The following is an 8499-nucleotide window of genomic DNA, read 5'->3' as shown; positions in this document are numbered from 1 at the left end:
CTTCAAAAATGGCATGAACAAGGAATCCCACTGACTTCTACCACATACCCCAAGGTGATTTTTCCTCATTACAGTTTTGAATTTCTCAAACAATTTTCAGGCACTTAAGCCCATTTTCAGATTGAGGCAAGCCAAAACATGAGATGTCTAGAAACTATTTTATAAGAGCAATAATAACACAGATATCCTGGCCCATTAGCTAACACTGAAAATAATCCAAAAAATAAAACACAGACTTCTCAGGATTGTGCCCTCTTGAATAAAAAGGTTGTGGAAATTGGATTCTACCTCAATGACTTTGGTGCCCTGCACCTAATTCTCACTAATTAAGTCCTAGAATACACTAAAACAGAAATTCAGAATGATTAAAAGACATGATACATGTTTATAACAACTCCTGTAATTACTAGGAATAAAAATCTTGAAGGTTCTTGATGCCATCAACTCACAGACCAATAATTAAGAACTACCATTCCAAACAGGTCTGAAATTTTTGAGAACTCATAGTCAAATAACTTCCATGATGAAGCCAAGTCATAGTAAAACACATTCCATATAATCCACATTATTAAGCAAGCAGGAAGCCAATCTGTAAAGCCAGAAAATGTTCTGACGGGATTCAGATGAAAGAAAAATTCAGCATATTCTGCCTTTATGGACTGCTTTCCAGATACTGGCTCCTCATCCACCCATGTTGAGAGTCTCACACTGATGCAGCTGCACTCACCCAGGTTCCCTCAATGCAAAGATGTGTTCCACAGGTAACACGGCAACAATTTGTAAGAGAATTCTAGAATGGTTTGGCTCTGTGGGAACCTTAAAGATCACCAAGATCCAAACCCCCTGCCATTGGCAGGGACACCTTCCACTACACCAGGTTGCTCAGGGCCCCATCCAGCTTGGCCTTGAATACTGACAGGGATGGGGCACCCACAGCTTCTCTGGGCAATCTCTTCCAGTGTCTCACCACTCTCACAGTCAAGAGTTTCTTCCTAATAGCTACTCTAAATCTACCCTGTTTCAGTTCATTACCCCCTGTCCTAACACTACCTGTCCAAGATCCCAAGATAGAAGCACCAGACTCAAAACTTCTCTGCTGAGCTTGTGTCCAATCTGACTTGGGAAATGAAGAGCTGCCCAATGGTACAGCAAATTTTAGGCACATAAGATGTAACTACAACAGATTCCATTTTTTCTGCATGAGCAGCCACACTCTCATCACCAGCACAACTGCAGAAAGCTCCCTGCCTGTCCTGTGACCTACAAGGAATGTAATCCAGGGGTGACACAAAGGCACATTCGACAGTAAAATGTGAGATCATGCAAAGAATTGACAGATTAAGTTTTCTGTCAGTTTGTCCTTTTACATCGCTGTTCCTTGGAAAGTGACAGTAAACTCACACTTAAGGCTGCACTACATTTGATGCAATATAGTGTATGTAACACTGACTCCTAACAGGCACCAGCTGAACATGCTTGGTTTGCATGATCTACTTTTAACTGTCAGATTCAGACAACAAGCCCACTGGTTTTGTCTACAAATTGCCACCTACTTCACATCTTCCAGCAAAATACTGTGACAACTGGATGATCATCCTCTGTGTGCTCATCTTCTATAAACTCTATTTTAATTCCCCTCTCAGTAACTTAATTTTATCATTGGTGATCATAAAAAAAACACATTTCAAATACATAAAAATTCTTTTCTATGAGTCATTTAAAAAGACAACTTCATCATCTCCACCAGGAAAAAACAACACTAAAGTCAAGTAGCTTTTCCTTACTTCATTATACCCCATAACAATACAAGCTTTCCTGCTCCTCAGAACACAATCACATAACTTTGACATCTTCTTGCTGACTCAGACAAAAATTCATCACAAAATATAACTGTCAGATTCACCAGTGACAGAGGAAGCTCCTGAGAACCACAGCCTAATAAAGCTTTCCTCCTTGAAGGATGACAGCAGTCTTTCCCATATGAAAGATTCATTTTTATTTGATAGTGTTAAAGCAATATTCACTCAGGGCACCTTCACACTAGACCTTATTTTCAAGAAAACCAGTTAAAAGGTCAAAACAGAAGTTGAAAACCAATATTTCATGGGCATGTCTGGAAAATCTGCAAGTGATTTTGGTAAAATAATTGTATCACATGTTGGTGTCCTGAGGATTAACCACCTTCTTCTGCAGTTGATCTACAGTGGTCAATACAAAAATTTTCTTCAAACTAAGCAGTGCAAGACTACTCTAGCAAAAAGGAGTTGGTTGAGTTTACCAATCTATCCTGAAGAACTTCTTTGTTAAAAGAAACTTTGTACAGACACAAAAGAGAGTCTTAAATTTATGTATATAGTTACTGTTGCATCAAGAACTGCTCAGTGCTATAAATGACTCAACTTAAAAGCCTGCAATTGTCATCCATCTCACATGTATTCTGTTTGATAGAGACTGACATGTAACAGACACCTATGTTAGAAACCACTGTGTGTACGTGGTCAAAACCAGAGGAGAATCATGCCTCAGGAGATGATAATTTCCTTCAGAGTACTCCTATTTGAGACACTCTGAAATCATCCACTGAATCTGGAAATTCTGACTGTTATAATGCCTACAGACTAAAAAAAATCATCCATGGATCCTGTGAAATGTATTTATTTCTTGGCTTACGTTCTCACTTTGCTCTCTCTTCCCTGCCTTTACAAAACTGAAGAATGTCTGCAGTGCAATTCTAAAGATCACTTGTTGAAAGCAAGCCTGGAGAGTTTTCAGTACCCACGGAAACCTGCAGAAACCCAGTGTATTTAGAAACTGCCTCCTTGCTTTGCCCGTTCCCAGTGACTTCCCAGGCACTAAAACACACTGCTTATTGTTTGGCAAAATAAACTTCACTTTATGATGAACATTTCTCATTCTCCAGGACTAGAGCTTCAGGCCAGACAGCATCATAAATACATGCCACTAGAGTCTTGCATATCTGCATGCACACACACTTTTTAGTAGCATTATCACCATTTCCTTGATTCAAACACAATCCTCACAACAGAAAAAGAAAAATCTGACAAATTTTCAGGGCAATCACATAGCAGTTAATATTCAGAGAATGTAGAAAGTTGGGGTTTCCCTTTTCTTAAATACTGCTAGTGATCACGTAACTATGACACATCTGCACAGCATCAGTATTTCTCACTTCACCTCTTGCACTGAGGTAACCTGACCTAGTCATGATGTTACTGGCATTGTAAACCTCTCTAATGAAGTCTTTTACATCCATGGTGGGGTGCATAAGTAACAAAAGTTCATAGAGCCTTTATGGGAAATTATTACAAAAACATTTAAGACAGTTGTACAACTTTTTATGAATGGGCATCTTTTACCCGTGCAGATGCAGCTGCCATTTGAAACTATTTTAGAGCAGAAGGCTCTATCAGTCACATAGCTGATACAGATATCACAACAGCCTTACACATGAGTAATATCACATGTTATATCAAGAAATTGGTTTATGGACATTTTAGAGGCACCTTGATTTTTGGTTTTGGTTTTTATGTTGGATTTTTTGGTTTTTTTCCAGTGCAAGAGATCTAGACAGTTTATATTTGATAGGCTGCTCATAAATTATAGTCTACTGCTGTTTGCAGGTTGGAACTTCTTCCCACACAGATTTCATTTTATCATCAGACTGTTTAATTCTGCGCTTATAAAAATGTCATCCTAGTCATAAGGGAAGAATTAGACAGCACTGTCTTAAGATTTTCTGCACATACCGTGACAAGATGCAGATACTGTTATACTAATATGCCAGCAGAGTGTATCAGTTCCAGGATCAGGCCAATCCACATGCTGTTATTGAGCTATGGCTTGCTGCTTTCAGAAGTGCAATGAAATAATAAAAAAATATAACCTAGTAATACATTAACTACATTACAGTATTCACAGTGCTATCCCTTGATATCATAACCTGGAATGCACCAGCACACTGATAATATCCTGAGTACATTAAAAATTATTTTGGAGCAAAAGCAGTAGCAGCTTATATACTATCTCCCAAAATAATATTCTGAGAGTGTGAAAGAAGTTATCAGGAGATTCTAACCCTTCTGCATGTTGTGGATTGCACAGTCTTTCTAAAGACAGCAAATTTCCCCTTGGGACACACTTAGAATCAAGTTTTGTGAGAACATATTATAGGTTTTTTCCAAGTATTTTATCCAAGATGATGAATGACATACAAAAAATATCTCTATATGGAGTCAGGGGAAGATAATTTAATCACATATAATATTTGAATACTCACATATGTTATTGTATTTTAATTTGTACAATAAATTGTAAGTTAAATAGTTTAAATTTTTATCACTTGTGTAGTTTCTGGAATTACTGCTGATGTATAAAACATTCTGTTCTATGTAGATTAAAAAATGTATATTTAAAATGTATATAGAGAACCAGCTAATGAGCTAAACAGATGGGGTTGTGTATTTAACTTCACTGGAAAATACTGAAATAAAGTAACCAACAGCATTTGTGTAAATGAAAATAAATCTCATGAAAATCTGAATGGATTTTCCTTTGTTAAACAGAAATTTGTGTTTGGCATATAACTACATATTATAGCCAATGGCTGTGGTTTGCTGACACATCTTGTCAATAGCTATGTCTCAGCTGTTAAAAAACAGTAAGTTTGTACATTTAACTCAATACTGCTACAAGGGTTTCTGCACAGATACCAATTTACAGAACTGAAAAAATAAAAAAAAATCATGAATCTCAGTACTTCAAAAAATGTAATTTTCCCAAAAGTATTTCTTTCAAAAAAACCTAAGCAAATTAAAGTGGAACTTAATCACAGTACTGATCCTTTAAACAAGCCCTGCAACCTGATAGAAGCAGACACCCATGTCTGGTTACATCCATGGAGCCTTTGGGGGACCACTTTTGTCTTTAATCACTCAGTTATGCAGATCAGACTGCAAGCTGAAGGCTTGAATCTATTTCATCAAAAATGATGCTGGTTTGAAAGGCAGCTATCATTAAACTGCCAGGCAAAGGCAGAGGAAGTACTTATTTGAAATAAAACCTATTTCTCTGTTAGACCCATTTAAGAGCCTTCAAAGTAAAAAATATTTCCACTGGTCCTTACTTTTCAATGCTTGTGCCATTCATTTAACATATAAGACATGTTAAGTTTGGACAAGAAAGCTGGATGCTTCATTCCATATTTAGGGCAACAGCAGTCTCTTCATTTACAAAAGACATTACCAGTGGTACTATTTCTTATTTAACTTCCACTATTTCACAGAGGAAAATGTATTTTATATTAGAGCCAAAATTAAATCAAACTTAATCCCAAATTATGCTAAACACTTAAAGGGGTTTTGATAGATTAAGGCCCACTCCATCAAGCTGCTCCCTACAGACAGGTCTCCATTTGTAAGAGCCCACACAGCAATCCTCGCTGGAGGAAGACACTACAGAGATTCCAGTCACAAAAAAATCACAAATGTCTTGCAGCACACACAAAAACCAAACCCACACGTTTCTCCCAAAATTACTAGAATACAAACACTTCCTCCCCATTAGTACACGTTGAAATGTTTAACCTAATTCCATCTACTAACAACTGATACCCTGAGCTCCACTATTTGCAAATCTATTTTCCTGAATCTGTGGTGCAGAGAACATCTCTAGAAGTGAGATAAACTCTTTAAGATGAACCATCACCATATTTCACTAGAGTAATATATTATTAGCATTCTGATAGTTCAACTCTAACATTACTGGTACACAGAAATTCTCAGAGGAGAGTACAAACTTCCAACCTCAATGGTTTTACACCAACTGTCTTTAGAACATCCCTATGCTCCACAGTGCTTTAAATCCTCATACAAATAAACTTGTAAGCACTGAACTCAGAGGGAAAACCACCTTTTGAAAAACTACATAACAACATTCCCAAAGTATATATTCCTTCAGGTGAACAATTCAGCCTGCAACATAACTTTTCACATTCAGAATAATTCTTCTCCCTTTTTTTTTTAAATCACTGTGGTTGTTCAAGTAGCTACTTACCCACTTAATAGCTTGATTTCATGATGCATTATATTAGGGATATTTCCATGAACAGAATGTGTTTGCAATACAGTAGGCATGAAGCACACATGGACAAGACAGAGTAACAGAAGCATAGATTACATACACATCTCTCAGGTCTCAGCCTGAGGAGCAAAGACAAGACATTGCATACAGCAGCCTAAATGCAAGAGATCATGCTCATCTTTTTCAGCTTTCTTCATTTATGTCAGCTCACTGACTGAAGTACAGGTATACTTGAGGAAGAGGGGCATGCAGACATCCAGAAAAAAATACAAAGAAAACACTTTTGGAAACTGAACACACACATACATTCAGTTTTGTATTCATGAGGAAAAGCCATGACAACAGTTTTCAGGAAACTGCAACTGAAACTGAATTTTGTTTTCCTAAATTACTGCAACAAGAGCAGGCTTTGCTGGTCTGTCCTATGGATGTGTCAGTACCAAGAGCCTGCAGATCCCACGAGATGCACAGGAAAGCAGGCCTCACATGCTCCAGAGCTTCCGGTGCAGCCAAACTCCTGCAGATGACAGCTGTCACTGGACAAAGCACAAACCCAAACACTGCAAGTGAACACTGCAAAACTAACATGGCCTGAAGGTATGCAAACTTCTCACACAGCAGGATAGATGTTAAGTCTCAATCAGACCACTGGTTTATCTGGAGTGATTTTGAGAACAGGATAAGAACAGCTGCAAAATTGATGCAGGGTAGTACTGTTTTTATACTTCTTCCATTCACAATGCAAATTGACCAAAACTCGTGGAGAATGGCTACAAAATTTATACCACTTACAATAACGAAATTGCATATGGGCACTCCAAAATGCTGAAGCATGATGGGTGGGCCCATGTGTATATTCCTAGCAAGCTTGTAAAGTACTACTGACATTTGCAAATACATACAGAAATAAACAAAGCAACTGAGATCCTATTCAAAAGAAAAAACACAGTCCTCTGTCATTTGTCCTGTCCGGTAGCAAAGATGCTGTTCACCAGGACTAAGACATCTCTCCCATCTACAACTTCTTGGACCAGAATGTCACGTGTATGCAGACAGAGATAGGTCATGCTCCAAGCAGACTTTCAAAGCAAGACTAAAGTTGTGATCACTGGACTCCACACATCCATTTTTTAAAAAATCATTCTGCAAAATCTCTCACAGCTGCCCTAAACAGTTTACAAAAACAAACTGCTCAGAGAGATGATTTATGTTTGCAACATAAATGTCTTCCCTTTCCATGAGCCAGCTTTAATGCAGACGCTGCTGCACTCACCCCAGCTGAGGTTTGGCAGGAATCGGGGGAGGAATGATGTTGATGAGTGAAAGTGTTTGAAGCCCAACTAATTTCTCTTCCACTCCTACTGGTCCCCCCTGCTCTCCCAAGCCACTTCCAGCCTGGCACTTGTTAGCAGCTCCCGACGCTGGGGAAAAGAGGTGCCGTGCAAAAGCTTCCTCCGAGCAGCTGAGAGGAGACTCTGAGAAGGTTATGCAGAAATAAAACCAAACGAAATGACTGTTCGCAGGTCGGCACGCTTCACCTATCTTACACCGGGAACAATGGAGAGGCGAGCAGCGGGAGGATACGGCCCGGGAGGACGGGGCCGGCGGGACGCGCTGTCCGTCCGTCCGTCAGCTCTTTGTCCGTCTGTCAGGCAGCCCCGCTGGCCCCATCCCCGCCGCCCTGAGGAGACTGGTGAGTGGTAGATAAAAGAGGAGAAATCCCAGGAAGAGAAGAGAGACTTTTCATAGCTCCATCAGAAGTTCAGAGGGGACACTGAAGCAAACAGTGTTACCAGATTAAGGTTTTTAAAATTAGTATTCATAAACAAAACAAAGCAGAATTTTCCCATCATTAAATTAAAAGTATGATTACTTTAATTTTTTTCTGTTGCTGAGAAAATGTTTGCAGTTAATTTCATTAGCCCATTCCTGGTTGTCAGAAGCGCCTTCTGATGGCTGTGCCTGTTTAAAGGCTGCATCCAAGCATTACAATACATAGTTTATTCCATGAAATCTTCCATATAAACCTCCCAGTCTGCTGTGGAAGTATCAGACATGCTAAAACAGACTCTCAACCTTCATTCAGTGACAGGCTCATCCTCACTACAGTTACACAAAAAGTTAATTTTTGTCTTTCTAGTGGCTGTCATTTCTCACTGCAGAATAAATGATGCCTCAGCTTCTTAAAAACCTAAATGTGTTTCTGATACTGTTCCCATAAACTTTAACCATTAACAATGGAAAGAATTTAATAAACCAAAGTTTCACAGTCTTGTTACCTCATTACAGTTGTTGCTCAGCACCACAGACCTGCTAAGGCATTTCTCATCACTACATAATTTTCAGGCTACTTCTCCCAATTTCATAGATGACAAAGCAGAAAGCTGCATAGCTTATGTA

The 8499-nt window shown here is 38.8% G+C and overlaps 1 protein-coding gene across 2 annotated transcripts in view; it reads right to left on the bottom strand.

The window, feature by feature from the left end:
* Window positions 1-7594, bottom strand: part of ZNF148 (zinc finger protein 148) — a 35699-nt gene extending 28105 nt beyond the window's left edge. For both annotated transcript variants that reach the window (XM_005415755.2, XM_031056577.1), the window contains exon 1: window positions 7373-7594. The gene's annotated coding sequence lies outside the window, so the exon portion shown is untranslated. The remainder of the gene's footprint in view (window positions 1-7372) is intronic.
* Between the last annotated feature and the right edge of the window lie 905 nt (window positions 7595-8499).

The sequence above is a fragment of the Geospiza fortis genome, unplaced genomic scaffold (assembly GCF_000277835.1).
Source record: "Geospiza fortis unplaced genomic scaffold, GeoFor_1.0 scaffold112, whole genome shotgun sequence".
Classification (NCBI taxonomy): Eukaryota; Metazoa; Chordata; class Aves; order Passeriformes; family Thraupidae; genus Geospiza; species Geospiza fortis.
Note: the sequence above shows the minus strand (reverse complement) of the source record. Positions and strands in the feature narration are given on the sequence as shown.